The sequence below is a fragment of the Dermacentor variabilis genome, unplaced genomic scaffold, assembly GCF_050947875.1.
Source record: "Dermacentor variabilis isolate Ectoservices unplaced genomic scaffold, ASM5094787v1 scaffold_13, whole genome shotgun sequence".
NCBI lineage: Eukaryota > Metazoa > Arthropoda > Arachnida > Ixodida > Ixodidae > Dermacentor > Dermacentor variabilis.
The window spans coordinates 2,667,440-2,685,100 of NW_027460291.1; the positions used below are offsets into that span (position 1 = coordinate 2,667,440).

Sequence of the window (17,661 nt, forward strand, 5' to 3'; positions counted from 1 at the left end):
CGGCGTCAATCCAGCAACCTGCACGATATCACTCGACTGGGAAGAAGATGGAGCGTCAGGGACGATCTCGTAAGTGACCGGAGTCATGGTACGAAGCACTCGGTATGGGCCTGTATAACGAGACAGCAGTTTTTTCTTACAGGCCGACCTGACGTGACGGAGACCATACAAGCACCAAAGAACCAGGCGGGGAGTGCACGGCTCTGTGTCGCAGGTCGTACAAACGCTCTTGACTCTCTTGGGATTTTAGAAGGTGGTCACGGGCAATTTCCCTTGCGTGACCACAACGGGCGATGGCGTCAAGTGCATATTCCCTGGTTGGTGCAGCGTGAACAAGGAGGGTTGCGTCGAGGGGCTGTGCTGGTTCTCGGACGAACAGAAGGAAAAATGGGGAATAACCGGCTGTGTCGTGGTGCGAGAAATTATAAGCAAATGTGACAGACGGTAGAGCGAGGTGCCAGTCAGTGTGGTCTGAAGAGACATATTTCGCGAAGATATCTGTGAGTATGCGATTGAGACACTCTCTGAGGCCATTTGTTTGCAGATGGTATGACGTAAATTGCTTGTGCCTCGGGGCACAGGACTGCAGGATGTCCGCGATAACTTTTCATAGCAATGTCGGGCCACGGTCTGTGAGAAGTTGCCGAGGAGCTCCATGTAAGAAAATCACATTGCGTAGATGAAAATTGGCGACATCTGTGGCGCAGCTTGTAGAAAGCGCTCGGGTGATGGCGTAGCGCGTGGCATCATCCGCGGCCGCAGCGATCCACCTGTTCACAGAGGTAGAAAGAGGAATAGGGCCAAGTAAGTCCAAACCAACGCGAAAGAATGGTTCCGTGGGAATGTCGAGTGGTTGAAGGTACCCAGCTGGCAGCGTCGATGATGTCTTGCGTCACTGGCATTTCTCACACGCAGCTGCGTATCTTCCAACAGCGGCGAACAAGCTCTGGTAAAAAGAAGCGTTGGCGAATCCGGTCGTAGGTACCTAGCTGACACACCCAGGTGACCGGCAGTGGGGAGGTCGTGAAGTTCGTGGAGAGCAGCCGAGCGAAGGTGTTTAGGGATCACAAGGAGTAATGAAGGGCAGTCGGGGTGAACGTTGTGGCGGTAGGGTACGTCATCTTGAAGTGCGAATAAGCGAAGGGAACTGTCCGCAAGTGACGATTCCAGGCTGTCAATGATGATACGCAAGGATGGGTCCCGGCGCTGCTCGTCGACTACATGGAGCAGTGGAAAAGCAGAGAGAACACAGGCGTCGGTGTCAGTATGAGACGTAGAAGTCGCGTCTTCGACTCGGTAGCGAGAGAGGAAATCTGCGTCTTGGTGTTGGCGTCCCGACTGGTAAGTCACTGTGTAGGGATATTCTTGTAGTCGGAGGGCCCCACCACTGAGCCGGCCAGACGTTCCCTAACCGTCGAAAGCCAACAGAACGCATGATGGTGTGTGATTACTGAGAAGGGCTTGCCATATAAATATAGGCGTAACGTTGAAACACCCGAGATGAGAGCAAGACATTCGCGCTCGGTAAATGAATAGTTGCGCCCTGCAGTTGTCAGGAGCCGGCTAGCATAGGCTATAACGCAATCGTGTCCGTGTTGACGTTGCGATAGGACGGTGCCGTTCCCATAACCACTGGCATCGGTTCGGACTTCTGTAGGTGCGGAGGATCATAGTGGGCCCAGACCGGCGGATTGGTGAGAATCGTGATAAGGCTTGAAAATGCGGCAGCCTGGGGGGAACCCCACCTAAAAGGCACGTCTTTCTTCAGAAGTTCAGTGAGCGGTCGAGCGATTGCTGCGAAATCTTCCACGAATCGTCGGAAATAAGAACAAAGCCCCACCAAACTACAGACGTCTTTGACAGACTGAGGTACAGGAAAAGCCGTTACTGCTCGAAACTTCTCCGGTTCGGTTTGCACTCCGGATGCATCGAAGAGATGGCCTAGCACTCTAATCTTTCCTCCCCGAAGGGGCACTTCCATGAGTTTAATTAGAGTCCAGCCTTGTGGAAGATGTCAGGATAGCTGCGACGCGCTCAAGCTACGTCTCAAATCTAGGAGAAAACACAAGGACGTCGTCGAGGTAACAAAGGCAAGTTCATCATTCTGAAACCTTGATCAGGCAGTCAATCATCCGTTCGAACGTAGCGGGGGCATTGCATAAACCGAACGGCATAACCTCAATTGAATTGGCCGAGGTCATCTGGACTGACGAAAGCGATCTTTTCTTGGTCTTGCTCATCGACGGAAACATGCGAATAACCAGATCGAAGGTGGATGGATAAAGTACTTGGTACCGTGAAAACAATCAAGAGCGTATTTTATTCATCATAATCATCACTATGAGCCTGCAGGGCAAAGGCTGCTCCCATACTTCTCCAACTACCGCGGACATGTACTAATTGTGGCCGTGTTGTCCCTGCAAACTTCTAAATCTCATCCGCCCACCTAACTTTCTGCCGCACCATGCTACGCTTCTCTTCCCTTGGAATCCAGTCCGTAATCCTTAATGGCCATCAGTTATCTTCCCTCCTCGTTACATGTCCTGCCCATGCCCATTTCTTTTCCTTGATTTCAACTAAGATGCCATTAACTCACGTTTGTTCCTTCACCCAATCTGCTCTTTTCTTATCCCTTAACGTTGCACCCATCATTCTTCTTTCCATAGCTCTTTGCGTCGTCCTCAATTTAAGTAGAACTCCTTTCGTAAGCCTCCAGGTTTCTCCCTGTACGTGAGTACTGGTAACACACAGCAGTTATACACTTCTCTCTTGAGGGATATTAGCAACCTGCTGTTCATGATTTGAGAATGCCTGCCAAATGAACCCCAACCAATTCTTATTCTTTTCATAATTTCAGTCTCATGATCCAGATCCGCGCTCACTACCAGTCCTAAGTAGGTGTATACCCTAACCACTTCCAGTGCCTCGCTACCTATCGTAAACTGCTGTTCTCTTTCGAGACTAAACAGTACTTTCTTTTTCTGCAAATTAATTTTTAGACCCACCCTTCTGCTTGGCCTCTCCAGGTCAGTGAGCATGCATTGCAATTGGTTCCCTGAGTTACTAAGCAAGGCAATATCATCAGCAAATCGCAAGTTACTAAGGTATTCTCCATTAACTCTTATCCCCGATTCTTCCCAATCCAGGTATCTGAATACCTCCTGTAAACACGCTGTGAATAGCATTGGAGAAATCGTATCTCCTTGCCTGACGCCTTTCTTTATTGGGATGTTGTTGCTTTCTTTATGGAGGACTACGCCGGCTGTGGAGCTCTTATAGATATCTTTTAGGATTTTTGCATACGGCTCCCCCTTTGCATTTTTTCAGTTTTTCTAGAACAATCTGCCGACAATCCTTCCACAAATCTTCTGTTACCAGATCGTCCCCAGCTGCCTTCCTCCTTTACATAGCTCTCAAGGCTTTCTTTACTTCTTCTGACGTTACTTGTGGGATTTCACTTTCACTTTTCACTTTCACCTTGTTTCCTGAAAGACCCCTCTTCGGGGTATTGCAGAAGGGGTAGGTTACAAAAATATGAAAAACAAAGAATATCAAAATGTTACAAGGCATAATGCGAGGCAACTTCGTCTATGAAGGCAGATGAGCTGATTATAGAAACGATGATGTGCGCAAGGCCATTCCAGTCCTTGGCTATTTGAGGGAAAAAAGAAGATGCCGAAGTGGCAGTGCGCTCGTGTGGACGAGCTATGTTTAAGGAATGTCATATGCGATGGGATATGCGTGATGGTGGCAAGATATATGGTGCCCGATTGAGTATGCTGTGGTAGAATTTCTGAAATAATGATAAGCTGGCAATTAAACGGCGGTGGGAAAGGGTTTGTAACCCAGATGCAGCTTTTAATGAAGTTACGCTGACATCGTATGAAAAAGCGGGGTGAATGAACCGGATGGCCCCCAATTCTGAAATGCCTCAAGGGCAGTAATGACGAAAGTCTGGCGAGGGCTCCAAATGGCTGATGCGTATTCTACTTTGGGTCGTATTAGTGTCTTATAAGCTAATAGTTTCACATGCTGTGGTGCGTTTTTGAAGTAACGTAGTAGGAACCCAAGTGATCTGTTAGCTGAAGAGATAACGTTAGTCACATGCACACACCAGTCCAGATTATTTGAGAAGGTAACACCCAGGTACTTCTGATTGTTTACACACTGAATTTGTACGTTAGTGATTTCGTATTGAAATACGAAGGGGTTAGAACGGCGGGAGAACGACATTGCTTTACATTTAGTAGGGCTTAGGACCATTAACCAACATTGACACCAAGTTTGAATATTTTTTAAGTCTTCCTGAAAGGCGGTTTGATTATTATCGCTAGTAACTTAGCGGTAAATGACACAGTCATCACCGTAGATGCAGATTTTGCACGACACGTACAATGGTAGATCACTGATGTATATTAAAAATGGGAGGGGGCCTAGTACTGAGCCCTGAGGGACGCCTGACGTTTTTGGTAGGGGCTCGGAAGTATTGTTATTTACGTACACCGGCTGCATGCGATTAGTGAGGAATTGTTCTATACATGTTCAAACAGCAGGATGTAGGTTTAACTGCGAAAGTTTTGGGAGCAGTCTTTGGTCGGCTACTTTGTCGAATACTTTTGCGAAGTGAAGGAAAATTGCGTTAGTTTGTATGTTAATATCGATATCTGAGTGTAGATTGTGAAGAAAAATAGCCAATTGTGTTTCGCAAGTTTGTCACTTGCGGAATCCGTGCTGGGATTCGTCAAAGAAATTGTTAGTATCAAGGAAGTTAATTATGTGGGTGTTGATAACATGTTCTATGATCATACAGGGCACCGACGTGATGAAAATGGGGCGGTAGTTCAAAGGCAAACTTTGATTGCCCGATTTCTAGACTGGAACGACCTTGCTCATGTTCCTCTCGTTCGGGAGGTTTCCAGAAGACAATGACTTAGAAAACAACGATGTTAAGCATGCTGCAGAGATGAACTTCGTGTTTTTTAAAAACTTGGATGTGATTTCGTCGAGACCTGCGCATGACGAAAGTTTAATGTTATCTATTATATTTGAAATTCCATGTATGGAGAAAGTGATAGCCGGCATTGTAGGTAGAGACGGCGCAAGAAACGTAGGTAAGGGAGTGTCTGGTTCGTTAGTGAACACTGAAGAAAAGGCTGTAATAAATGTGTTAGCAATGTCAGAGTCTGAAAAGATTTGACCCTGTTCATTCGGCAAGGAGAGAGAGAGAGAGAAATATTTATTTGAACCATCGAGGTGGTTGCTCTTGAGGTCGAGTGGGTGGTGTCCTCATTCCAGGACTCCACTGGCCATGGCTGATCGACGTACTTGCTGGAGGAGAGCTTCTTGTCCCGCCAGGGTATCGCCGGTCACCTCTACCTCCCACCGCTCAAATGACGCGCTAGGCGTCTTTAAGTGTTGAGGTTTGCCCCCGCACCCCCACAAGATGTGAAAGAGTGTAGGGCGTGTTTCGCCGCACCAGGGGCAGATGCCGCGATATGTATGTGGGAACATTTTACTGTATCTGTGTAGGTTTGTAAATGTGTCGGTCTGAATAAGTCGGAGAGCTACGCCATCTTCAGTGCTGAGCTTTTTGTGAGGCGGAGGATAAATCCTGCGGTTGAGTCGCCGGATCTCGAGTCGGTCGCAGTAATTGGACGGCAGGGGCATGAAGGAAAAGGGTGGGGATTGATGAGACGATTCCTCTTGCCCCGCTCAGTTGATTGGCGCTCGAGCTAGGGAGTTCGCCCTTTCGTTCTCCTGCAGACCCGGGTGCCCCGGCGTCCACGTGATTTGATGGTATTCTTGCAGCCTCGGGCCTAGAATCTGAGCCGCCAGCAGCGGTGTTCGTCCGTTGGTAAAGTTACGGCAGGCCTGCTGCGAGTCGGTAACGACATGGACTTCCCCGCCTACCCTGTCCTCTTGCTTTATTACGAGCGCCGCGCCTATGGTCTCAGCCGCAGCTGGGGTCTCTGCCCTTACGGAGGCCGCGAGGGTCAAGAAGTTGTCTCTCCCGTTCACGGTGGCTACCGCGAAGAGGCCCCCTACAGGGTACGCCGCCACGTCCACGTACGTTACGTACGGGTAACCCTTGAATTGCCGACGCTGTCTGTCGACGTGAGCCTTGCGTCGTCCTTCATGGAGTTCATGGCTCATGTGCTTCGGTATCGGGTTCGCCTTGATCTTGCCTCTGACCTCCGGAGGGAGTGATCGTTGCCCATCGAGGTCACGGAGCTCCGTTGCCGTTCCGGTTCGGTGAAGGATGGCTCTGCCCACCGCCGTCTTCTCTAGTCTGGTCTTTTGCGAAGCCATAACCGCGTCTGACAGCTCAGCGAAGGTGTTGTGGATCCCGAGGGCCGCTAACTTCTCGTTTGAGGTGCTGACAGGGAGACCCAGGGCCGTTTTGTACGCGCCTCTGGTGATGGCATCGACTTGTTCTTGGTCGCGTTTGCTTAGCGAGTGATAGTGATACGGCATGCTATACGTTATTCTGCTGATCACCAGAGCCTGAACGAGGCGAAGCATGTCCTCTTCTCGCATGCCCTTGCGGCTTCTTGTAATTCGTTTTATAATCCGCGAGATCTGGTTGGTGGCAGACCTTAGGGTTTGGAAGGTGTGGGAGGCTTTCAGATTGCTCTGGATCCAAAAACCCAGAATCCTAGTCTTATTGGCTTCCGTGATCTTCTGGCCCTCAAGATAGAGGTCGATGTAGGACTTGTAGATTCCTGCTCCGTGCACCCGGATCACCTCGGACTTCGGGCGCACAACGCATCCCTCTCGCTGCCTCAAATCTCTCCACGGCCGTCACGGCCTCTTGAAGAGTCGCCTCTTTTCGAAGCTAGGGAGCCCTTGGTGGCCCAGAGCGTGATGTCGTCTGCGTACAGGGAGTAACCTAGGTCGGGGATCTTCCGCAGCTCTTTGGTCAGCGCTAGCGTCGCGACGTTGAAGATAATCGGGGAGATTATCGCCCCTTGCGATGTTCCTTTGTTCGGCACGTCGATCGTATCCGATCGAGTCTGGCCTATTCCGATGGTTGCCGTCCGGCCCGTCAGGAACGATTTAACGTAATTAAAGATGCGCTCCCCGTAGCTGATGTCGTTCAGTCCCTTGAGAATGGCCTCGTGAGAGATGTTATCGAAGGCCCCTTTTACTTCGAATGAGAGCAGGAGGTGTTCTCCTCCCTTTGGGATGCCCTTGAGAACTTCTTCCCTTAGGATTAGGAACGCATCTTGCGCAGAAAGTCCCGGCCTATCCAAGCATGGCGTGCGGGAAGAGGTCACCGTCCTCTATGTAATATTGGAGGCGGCTTTCGATGACCTTCTCGTACAGCTTGCCGAGGCACGAAGTCAGCGAGACGGGACGCAGGGCGTCGATCGCGGGCTTCTTGCCGGGTTTGGGAGTGGTCATGATTTCCGCGTGTTTCCACTCGTTCGGTACGTAGCTCTTGCTCCAGAGGTCCTCGCTTAGGTATTCGGTCAAGTCCTGGATGTTTATCGGGCTCAGGTTTCTAATCATGACATTGGTGATTTTGTCAACTCCAGGAGCAGTGTTGCGCTGTGAGGCACGTGCCGCGGCATACACCTCTTCCTCTGTGATCGGAACGTCCAGTTCTGGCCTTGGTTATCCTTCATATTTTAGGAGGCAGGGTTGTATGGGGTCGCTACCCAAGTATCTGGTTTTTAGGGTGTCAATCAGATCCTGGTCGTTTCCGGGGAACTTGTGAGCGATTTCTAAAAGCGTCCGACTGGTTGTCGATTTCGCCTTGTCGGGCTCGATCAGGCAACGTAGGATGGCCCACGTCTGCGCCGTACTCAGGTTACCCTTGAGCGAGGTGCAAAACTGTACCCAATTTTGCTGCGTCAGCTCGTTTGAGTAACTTCTGACTTCGTCTGTTATTTTCTCGATTCGTAGACGTAGTTCACGGTTTAACCGCTGTCGTTTCCACCGTTTGAGGAGGCCCTCACGGGCTTCCCACAGGTGTAAGGGCCGGTGGTCGACTTCGGGCGTCTCGACCGTGCGCTGGATGGTTTTACTGGTTTGGATGTGGGCGTGCCGGAGGTGCTGCATCCATTCCGCTATGTCCGTTATACCGTTTTCGGGCGGGGGGTACTGCCTGAATGCCTCCCAGTCCGTAAGCCTAATTTCGCCACTTGTTCTCTTGAGTTTCGGCGTGGATACCGAGATGCTGAGGATGTAGTGATCGCGCCCAGGTGCGCCCATGGGTATTCCCTTACGTTTTTAACAAATGACAGGCCCGGAAACGTGTCTGGACTTGCGCTGTTGCCTGCTCGGGTTGGTTGGAGGAGGTTGGTTATCAATTTGAGGCCCATTTGGTCAACCGCATCGAGGAGCGACCTCCCCTTTTGCGTGTCTTGTTGGTAGCCCCAAATCGTGTGGCTAGCGTTCATGTCTCCCACCACTACCAGCTGGTTGCAGCCAGCGGCTCTCACGCTCTCGTAAATGATGATGCGGAAGTCGTCTTTCTGAGCCCTCGGTGGACTGTACAAATTTAGTATGAAAGTGCTACATCTGCCCCTCTTCTGCGGGAGGACTTCCACTAGAACATGAATGATGCCATGATGTTGAAAATGTCCCACGGCCGTCACCGTTTAGTGAACTAAAACCGCGACCTTCGGTGATCCCGCGTGTTTAATTACGTAGTAACCCCGTAGCCTGATCGGCTGGTTCCCGACCTCCTGAAGGCAGATGATGTCGCGGACGGGGGGTGGGGGGTATAGGTGATTTTGGATGAAGAGTTGAAGTGAACTTGCCTTCTTGTTGAAAGAGCGACAATTCCACAGTCAGAACTCGAGGTGTTCGGGCGCGCTGCGTGTGGTGTTAGCCATTGCTGACGTTCATGCTGCCGCCGTCGCAGTTGTCGGCGTCCCTGACGTCACCCGTGTTGTTTATGCGCCTGTACGCTTTCATGCGTAGGTTCCTGCTGTTGTCGTCGACCCGCTTGCGCAAGCGAAACTCAACCTTGCGTATTCTTCTTTCAAGGTCTTCATGGCTTAGTGTGTTCTCCTGGACTTTATTGTTTAATGCGCCCATCTGCTAAAGCATCTGTTGTATCGTAGCGTAAATACCTTCGAGGGTGACTACACTTGACTGGCCTGCCGCTGCCGAGGCCGCACCGGGGAGCGATGAGGGCGTGGTGGTTCTTGAGGGGGGAGGAATGAAGATGGCGGGCTGCTGGCCTATCGTTCCGCTTTTCGGCCCTGCCTGTGTGTTGTTGCTTGTTTTGCTTAGCAACGCTTCTGAGCGTTGCATGCGTTGGTGTAGGTCGTTAACCTGAGCCTTGAGTTTTTTTATTTTCTTCCTTGACGCGCGTACATTCTGGGGAGCATCTACTATTTTCATAGGTATTTTGAGCGGAGGAGGTACTAGACTGATTCAGGCTCACCTTGTTATTGTTGGCTTGGTTCTTCCTGTCCTATTGGTTCTTCTGCTTCGACGTGGATGTCGAGGTAGAAGGCTGCCGCTGCCTTTGCTTCTCTCCTAGCTTTGGCCCATCCGAGCGGAATCGGGAGCTGGACCTGGACTGGGAGCGGGATCGGGACCAGGACCTTGACCTGGACTGGGACCGGAACCTTGAGCGGCTCGCCGAGGATTCCGAGCTGAACCACCGCAGGCGGCTTCGCCTTGGCCTTCCTCCATCATTGTCGTCTTCTTCCTTCCTCCTTCCGTGTGGAGGATGCTTTTTGGTGGTAGTGCTGTTGTTTTTTAGCTTTTGCTTGCACTCGCGAGACCCCGTGGCGTGGGTTTCGCCGCGGACGGCGCACTTGAGCGAGCACTCGTGGTCGTCCGTCGGGTCGTGCGTCCCACAAGCGGGACAGATTTTGACGTTCGGGGTAGGACAAGCGTCCAATCGGTGTCCCATGCGCTGGCACACATAGCACATTTGTTATGTGGGCTTGTAGGGGTGGCACTCGGTCTCCCCCCCGTAGTAGTAGACGTATCGTGGAACTACGTAAGAGCTGAACGTGATCACGGCCGTATTGGTCTTTCCCAGCATGCGGGCCTGCACGATTTCCACGCCTTGGGTCCTCACCCTTAGGTGAGTCATAAGCTCCTCGGCCGGGGTATTCGGGTCGATACCATGATTGACGCCCCGGGCCACTCCGCCCATTGCCGCAACGTAAGAGTTGACTTCGTAAAGGTTGCCGCCCAGCACAATCCGCGTGATCTTGCGCGCAATATCAGCGACCTGCTGATCTGGGGTGCTAACAATAATTATGTTGGAGCCGGGTCTCAAGCGCACGATGAAATGCGAATCGTCAACTTTCCCTCCGCAGGCGGCCGAGACGGCTTTCGATATTTGGTGGTTGCTGAAACTCTTCACCTGAAGGCCTTTCTTGGGTCGAATGATGACTTTGAAGTCGCTACGTGGAAGTGGGGGGAGTCGTCGCCTCTTCTTAATAGAAGGCTTCTTTAATGCCCCAGCGCCTGCAGCTGTGTAGGATGATGATGATAGCGCGGTGGCGGAGGAGGGCAAGGAGATAGTGCGTGATGGCAGCGGGTTAATTATTTGCCAGAATTTCTTTGGATTTTCACCTATCATTTTAGCCAGATGGAAATGAAAGGAAGTGTATTTGCGTAAGCGGATTGCTGATAGATCAATGCGTTCAGCTTCGTAGTACTTGTTCCACGAGTGATCGTTCGGGTGTTGCTTGGCATGGTCGAAAAGGGCGCTTTTTCTTATTCTCGAGTGATTTCTTGTGAACCACGGTTTATGGCGGTTAGCTTGAACCAATAATGTTGGTATGTATTTTTCAGTTAGGAGGGCCACTTTTTCCTGAAAAAAAATACCAATTTTCTTGAACAGATTGGTGTTGAAAGGCCGTTTTGTATTCCTCGTAGAATTGTTCAGATTCATTATTTATTGCCGGGTAATTGCCTTTATCGTCAAGGCGGATTGTTTTTTATGAGTATGGCGCGGAGTCGGGAATAAGGTGTATGTAGCATGAATTACTTTGTGATCACTTATTTCTTTACAGTAAGAGACGATAGTGTTTCAAGATTTGAAGACAGTACTAGGGCTAGAATGTTGGCATTATGTGTGACACACGTTGGTTCAGTTACCAGTTGTGAAAGGTTTTAATTCAGACAGACATTAACGAACTCTTTGGATTCAGTGCTACCGGTAGTTGTTTAAGGGTAAGAACAATCAATGTTTCGATAATTGAAGTCCCCGAATAGCAGTACGTGCGCGATAGGGTATTTTTTGAACTAGCTTGCTTAGGATGTTACTCAGTTTCATGCGAAAATCTGCAGAACTGCTAGGGGGCGGTAGCATACACCTACAAGTAGTTGTACAGGTTTGGCACGACAGAGGATCCACAAAATTTCGAAGTCCGAGCTCATGTCAATCGTGGAAAACAATAGTTCTTTTCTAATGGCTATAAGGACGCCTACTCCTCTGCGTCCTTGCCGAAATTTGCGGATTAATTCAAAGTTAAGCAGGTCTTCTAATATTTCAGTATCAAGAACGTCATCTGAGAGCCATGTTTCGGTTAGTATGAGCAGGTTGCCTTCGGATGATAAGACAAGATTTGATATAGTATCACGTTTTGCAAGGATGCTTCGTATGTTAGTGTAGATAACTGAAAATGACGGAATTGAAGGAGTGGCAGGTGTAGCACAGTGAGGCAGTTTTTGACGGCGTGATAGTTTTGTTATTTCTTGGACACCTTGAGATGACTCGTAAAAGACATATCGGTTGGAGTTGATGCGCAATGTTTTGTAATGAAGTGAATAAGGCATACATTTGTTTTTTGCAAAGGCGATAAGATGCCTCTGCGCATTTTGGACCTGGCGGGAGTAGTCTTCGTAATGCCGTAAGGAGTACCTTTTAATTTACGGCCATTAGATAAAATCGCTTCTTAAGTTTTGAAGGAATTGAATTTAACAATAATTGGACGGTTTCGACCTTGGCTCTGTCTGCCCAGTCGATGTGCGCGTTAAATTAATTGGGGATTTAATGTGAAGTTCAGGTGCCCAGAGCATTGGCGAATGACTATTTCTTCGGAACTCGCGAAAGATTCTTTTGGGTTAGTATCTGGAATAGAGAAGAACAAGAAATGATTGCATCTTGACTGGTTCTCAGCATCACCAAAACGGCTTTCCAGTTTTACCATTTGATTGGCAGTATTTAGTGTGTCTGTCTGTAAGGTTTTCAGCTGCCGTCGCATAGGCTCAATACGCCGACAGTTGGTCTCGACACTAGTCAGCCGTGTACTGAGTTCAGAGATAGCGTTCCTAGTTACGAGAAGTTGAGCTTTCATGCCTTGTACCTCTGTCAGTAGTTTATTCTGACCAGCGTCCAATTTCTTGAGCTCTGCAAGAATAGTTGCCATTTCGGGACCGGGGTTAGTCTCAATATCACCCGCGAGCAATAACAAGTCACGGGCAACCACCACACACTCGCAGCAAATACAAATCAAACACTGCGGGCTTCGCAACTGTACCAAAGCGTAATGACTGATTTTTTTTTAGTGTATAAACTATCATCATCATCAGCCTGGTTACACCCGCTGCGGGGAAAAGGCCTCTCCCATACTTCTCGAACTGCTCCGGTCATGTACTGATTGTGGCCATGTTGTCCCTCATCATCATCAGCCTGGTTGCGCCCACTGCAGGGCAAAGGCCTCTCCCATACTTCTCCAACAAACCCGGTCATGTACTAATTGTGGCCATGCCGTCCCTGCAAACTTCTTAATCTCATCCGCCCACCTAACTTTCTGCCGCCCCCTGCTACGCTTCCCTTCCCTTGGGATCCAGTCCGTAACCCTTAATGACCATCGGTTATCTTCCCTCCTCATTACATGTCCTGCCCATGCCGATTTCATTTTCTTGATTTTAACTAAGATGTCATTAATTCGCGTTTGTTCCCTCACCCAATCTGCCCTTTTCTTATCCCTTAACGTTACACCTATCATTCTTCTTTCCATAGCTCGTTGCGTCGTCCTCAATTTGAGTAGAACCCTTTTCGTAAGCCTCGAGGTTTCTGCCCCGTAGGGGAGTACTGGTAAGACACAGCTATTATACACTTTTCTCTTGAGGGATAATGGCAACCTGCTGTTCATGATCTGAGAATGCCTGCCAAACGCACCCCAGCTCATTCTTATTCTTTTGAGTATTTCAGTCTCGATCTGGATCCGCAGTCACTACCTGTCCTAAGTAGATGTATTCCCTTACCAGTTCCAGTGCCTCGCTCCCTATTGTAAACTGCTGTTCTCGTCCGAGACTGTTAAAGATTACTTTAGTTTTCTGCAGATTAATTTTCAGACCCACCCTTCGGCTTTGCCTCTCCAGGTCAGTGAGCATGCATTGCAGTTGGTCCCCTGAGTTACTAAGCAAGGCAATATCATCAGCGAATCGGAAGTTACTAAGGTATTCTCCTTTAACTCGTATCCCCAATTCTTCCCAATCCAGGTCTCTGAATACCTCCTCTAAACACGCTGTGAATAGCATTCGAGAGATCGTATCTCCCTGCCTGACGCCTTTCTTTATTGGGATTTTCTTGCTTTCTTTATGGAGGACTACGGTGGCTGTGGCGTCGCTATAGATATCTTACAGTATTTTTACTGAAATCGTACAGTATAATCTATACGATGGGCCAACCTGCATTCCGGACTAACCTGTAGCTTGATCCGGAATTCCTCTATTATCCCTCTTACCGCTAACTCATTGATCGGCTTCTTATGTACCAGTTGCTTCCGTTCCCTCTTCGGGTCTAAGCTAATTCGAGTTCTTCCCATCCTATCGTCACTGTAGCCCACCGTGCCGAGCACGTGCACATCTTATATGATGCCAGGGTTAGCGCAGAGTACAAGTTCTGTTTCATTTCTAGTCTCGCCATTCGGGATCCTCCACGTCCACTTTCGACTATCCCGCTTGCGGAAGAAGGTATTCATTATCCGCATATTATTCTGTTCCGCAAACTCTGCTATTAACTCTCCCCTGCTATTCCTAGAGCCTATGCCATATTCCCCCACTGACTTGTCTCTAGCGTGCTTCTCGCCTACGCTGGCATTGATGTCGCCCATCAGTATAGTGTATTTTGTTTTGACTTTACCCATCGCTGACTCCTCGTCTTCATAGAAGCTTTCAAATTCGTGGTCACCATGACTGGATGTAGGGGCGTAGAACAGTACGACCTTCAATTTGTACCTCTCATTAAGTTTCACAACAAGACCTGCCACCCTCTCGTTAATGCTATAGAGTTCCTGTATGTCACCAGCTATATTCTTATTAATCAGGAATCCGACTCCTAGTTCTAGTCTCTCCGCGAAGCCCCGGTAGCACAAGACGTGCCCGCCTTTTAGCACTGTATAGGCTTCTTTTGTCGTCCTAACTTCACTGAGTCCTATTATATGCAATTTACTTCCCTCTAATTCCTCCAATAGCACTGCTAGAATCACTTCACTAGATAGCGTTTTAGCGTTAAAGGTTTCCAGATGGAGATTCCAATGGCGGCCTAGTCAGACCCAGGTATTCTTAGCACCCTCTGCAGCGTCACAGGTCTGACAACCGCCGTGTTCAGTTGCTTCGCAGCTGCAGGGGACTGAGGGCCGGGGTTTGATTGTTGTATTCATATGGGAGGTTGTGGCCAAGTACTGCACCAGGGTGGCCAATCCTGCTCTGGTTAGGTAGCGAGTTGCCGGTTCTGGTCTCCCGGATCAGGCCGCACTCAAGGCCTGTTTATGCAATTTTATCAACACGTGGATTTTTTTTATCCGGTGGAAAATTGCGTCGCACCGGGATTCCAACCACGGTCCTCTTGCACGCGAGCCTGATACTCTACCTCTACGCCACTGCTGCACCTTGTTTCGTGGTAAAGGGTAAATGTCCTTTTCAGTAATTCGGTTTAGGTGGCGGCAATCAACGCAGAAACGCCACCTGCCATCTTTCTTTTTGACGAGCGCGACCGGCGACCACCAAGGAGTCTACGAGGGTTCCACAATGCCTCTGGCGAGCATCTTGTTTACTTCCTGCTGAATAAGTTGCCGCTCTGCCGTGGATCCGCGATACGGTCGGCGGTGAATGGAAACAGTATCACCTGTGTTCATCCGATGCTTAACAAGGGACGTCTGACCAAGTGGTCGATTGTCAGTGTTCTATTCTAAGCAGCAGACAGACGCTTCTGTGGCAGCAACGCAAAGAGCCCTTTATTCGAGGCAGCAGCGTACTCTTATAGATAACGCTGCATGCCGGTCAGGCCCGCGTCATTCACGGTAAATTCTATCATACCGCCTGGTCGATACAGAATATTCCTCCTTAATTAAAGCTACACGCGTTTCTTTCCGCGCTCATAATTGGAGGCTTGATAGCGATCAGAAGGGCGCCTTGCGCTGTTACTTCTTCGCAGATGGACCTCTTCAGGTGATGCCATGGTTGGTGGGGTGATACTTGCTGGCTGCGCTGCTGTTTGTCTTGCTTCAGGCTACGATACCGCTTCCTTAGTTGAAGCTAAGCGAACATCCTCAAGCTGGTCCGCAGTAGGACCACTAATCATGGAGTCAGCAGGGGGATTATCTTCGGAGGGTGTTGATAGAAAATCTCGCTGAATACGGACACTTGGAGTGGACTCAGGATGCGCTTCTTTGGCGACGTACGGATGGAATGAAGTCTTTGGTCCAGAAATCCAGCTGCGTCTCAAGTGGTCGATATGCACAAAACGAAAATGGTCAATGACTTTGACTACGAAAGTAGAATCGCTTACGCGTTAAAACTTGGCATCAGGAGTGAAAGTTTCACTCGAGGTTGTCGTTTCACGAACACCTCAACCGGCGTTATTCCTGTTCGGGGAATTCGGGGTGTTCCTGTAAGCAAGCAAGAAGTTGTTAAGTCGTTGATGCAGAGTTCTGTTTTGGCCTGTTAGCTTATCGTGAAGCACTTGCTTGAGTAGAGTGGCTTTTGTCGTTTGAACTTGCCTTTCTGCTGCCCTGTTCGATAAAGCATGGTACGGCGGCGTACGTGTGTGTCTAATCCCGTGAGAAGAGGCGCAATTTGAGAACTCCTGCGCAGTAAACTGAGGTCCGTTATCGCTGATCAGTTCCTCCTGGTAGCCATACGCGGCACATATCTCCTTGAGACAGTCGATTATTTTTGAGACGTCGTTATAGTGCGAAGGCATTTTACTTCTATCCACTTTGAGTAAGAGTCTACTAGACGGAACAAGTTGAAGCCATCCTTCATGGCGAAATCGACATGGACTCTCTGTCAAACACGAGCTGGATAAGTCCATGCATGCAATGGACCCGGTGCCCTCGCAGGCATGGTCGTTTGGCACAATGTACATCGACGGACAGTGTCTTCAATGTTCTTGTCAATCGATGACCATCAAACAAACGACCTAGCAAGCATTTTCATTCTTTGCATTCGAGAGTGCTCTTCATGCAGCGATGTTAATGTTGCTCCTTTAAGTTCGTCCGGAATGATCACTCGCTGGCCCCACGTGACACAGCCTTGCTCGTACGATAGTTCGTTTCCACGAAAGTAAAAGTGCTGACATTTACCATCATGGTGCGTAGGCCAGCCAGATAAGGTGAACTGCACGACTTTGAAAAGAAAGCGGTCCCTTTTAGTCGCAGCAGCAACTTGGCTCGCAGTGAGAGGCGTTGCCTCAAACACTGCAAGACATTCTTCAGTGTCGTCATTATGCTTGACCAGAAGTGCAAGCCTTGAATGTGCGTCGGCAACTTCCATGTTTTTGCCGTTTCTGTAGCGCAGTGTGTACTGATAAGCTGCTAAGGTGATAGCCCAACGCTGAATCCTGGCTGCGGCCAAAGAAGGGATGGGTTTATCTGATGCCAAGATCCCCAGCAGCGCTTGGTGGTCTGCTTACAGCGTGAATTTGCGCTCGTATAAGTATCTATGAAACCTGCTTAGACCAAAAATTACGGCCAGGGCTTCCTTCTCGCCTTCCGCATAGTTGCGCTCCGCTGCATTTATTGTTCTGGAAGTGAATGCGATGGGTGTTTCTGAACCATCGGGCATGACGTGAAAAACTACGGCCCCAAGACCGTAGGGCGACGCGTCGCAGCTTAAACCGATTGGCTTTTTAACGTCGTGAAAAGTCAGAACTTGACTGGCAATGAGGCGCTGCTTGGCTTCCACGAATGATCTTGAGCATGCGCTCGTCCACACCCAACTCTTGTCTTGTTGAGCAGGTCGTACATCGGTGCAGCTAGTGTAGTTAGATCTTTGACGAATTTTGTGTAGAAATTCCGTAGACCTAAGAAGGCTCGCAGCGCAGTTACGTTGCTTGGCTGAGGTGCTTCCGTGATTGCTTTTTTCTTTGTTGCGGCTGGGAAAATGCCATCTGATGTCACTTTGTGTCCCAGATAAATGACGGACTGTTTGAAAAATTTACACTTCTGTTGTTGTAGGGTAATATAGTGCTTTGACAGTCGTTGAAGCACCTTTTCCACGGCTTCTTGACAGTCGTCTATGTTGTCGTCTACGATGATGACGTCGTCGATATTGCAACCCACTTTTGGAATCCCTTTTAAGACTTCGTCCATTAACGGCTCAAAGATAGCGGGTGCGCTAGAAATACCGAATGGAAGGCGCTGAAACTGAAGTAATCCGAGATGAGTGTTCACCGTTAGCAACGCTTTGCTTTCCTCAGCAAGCGGCACTTGTTGATAGGCTTGTGAT

At 49.3% G+C, this 17,661-nt stretch overlaps 1 pseudogene; it reads right to left on the reverse strand.

Annotated features, from left to right (window-relative positions):
* Positions 1-9,901: 9,901 nt before the first annotated feature.
* LOC142566785 (uncharacterized) lies at positions 9,902-16,380 on the reverse strand (annotated as a pseudogene).
* Positions 16,381-17,661: the final 1,281 nt, after the last annotated feature.